Below are 1426 nucleotides of genomic sequence, written 5' to 3' on the forward strand. Positions count from 1 at the left end.
TCCCAGGTCCAATTGAATTTTATTAGCTGAAAGTAAAAGAAAATTTATAAATTATTAATTTTGAATTAAAGCAAAAAGATATTTTAATCGGAGAAATAATTTTATTTTCACTTTCTTTTATTTTATCCATTTAGGATTGGTTTGATTTTTTTTAGAGTTTTCTTTATTAATTTTTCTTTTTGTTTTTGGTTTACAAAAGGTTTTGGTCACGGTTCACTTCATTTTCGTTTACACAAATAATTTTGTTTTAAATTTAACTGATTCACCAAATTCTGATGGCCACTGTAAATTTTCAAACTTTAGTTTCCGTTGGTCTCGCTTATTAGATCCAGTCACTAAAAATTTTCACGTTTTTTTTACACCTACTGTATTTGAAGAAAAAAAAATATTTCACTGTCACTTCACTTTTTGTTCTCACTGTATCTTCCAAATTTAAATTTTAAATTTTTTTTGTCACTTTTCAGAACCACTCTAATTTCTTAAACAATTTTCTTTTTTCCAACTTTTTTTCATTAAATTAATTTTTTCTGTCCGAACACTTTTGACACTCACTATAAATTCCGATCAAATAATTTTTCTTTAACATTTTCACTTTTAATTATTCTACACGAAACGATTGTTAAAACTTTTTCAAGTATTTTTTTTTTTCCGTTTACTTTTTACACGCACTGTAAATTCCAAAATATTTTTTTTCCCGAATTCACTTTTTCCAAAACCCGAACCGAAATTATTTTAAATTTATAAAATTTTTTTATTTTATTCGATTAAAATTTTTTTTTTACTCACGCACACTCACACTTTTGACGCACACTGTAACCAAAAATTTTTTTTTTTTGCACCGAACCACATTTTAATTTTCACTAAGTCCACTTTTTATATTTCAATATAATCCATTACACTTACCTAAATTCCCGGAACCACCTTAATTCCTAGTCCACTGGCCCATCTGGAACAAACCTGAAAAATTTAAAACAAAATTATTAGAAAATTTTATATAAATATTTATAATAATTTCCACATTTTTTTTTTACTTACCATTTCATTCTGCTTCGATCCGCCATCTTTCAGAATCGGCCATCAAGTTTTTTTATATAGGCCCAAGGCAGCCAACATGATCCCTGTAAAGAAAAAATTTGGTTGTGTTAGTTAACAACACCACTAATAAATTTTTCTATCACTATGTTTTTGTATACCTTATTTAAAATCCCCTTATACGGCCATAGAAATCCACCAGAACCTGTAAAGAAACAAAAGAAACAATTATTATATTGTTTTAAACTATTTAAATTAATACTTTTTATTTTATTGTTTATTAACAAAAAAATTACTTACCTCGTTGTATCCATTGATATTTTTTTTGTTGGGTGCTTCTTCTTCACCCACGCGTAGTATTTTTCTTATTTGCCTCCTCCTCTTCCATTCATTT

At 26.8% G+C, this 1426-nt stretch overlaps 1 long non-coding RNA gene across 1 annotated transcript; it reads right to left on the minus strand.

Annotated features, from left to right (window-relative positions):
* Positions 1-1033: 1033 nt before the first annotated feature.
* LOC119615091 lies at positions 1034-1406 on the minus strand. Its single transcript, XR_005232382.1, has 3 exons — positions 1333-1406; positions 1194-1237; positions 1034-1118 (listed from the first exon to the last, which is right to left on the minus strand). It is a non-coding gene; the product is annotated as an uncharacterized LOC119615091 (long non-coding RNA).
* Positions 1407-1426: the final 20 nt, after the last annotated feature.

This window comes from Lucilia sericata, unplaced genomic scaffold (assembly GCF_015586225.1).
Source record: "Lucilia sericata isolate MDLA Ls3-8-SP2 unplaced genomic scaffold, ASM1558622v1 Contig004081F_arrow, whole genome shotgun sequence".
NCBI lineage: Eukaryota > Metazoa > Arthropoda > Insecta > Diptera > Calliphoridae > Lucilia > Lucilia sericata.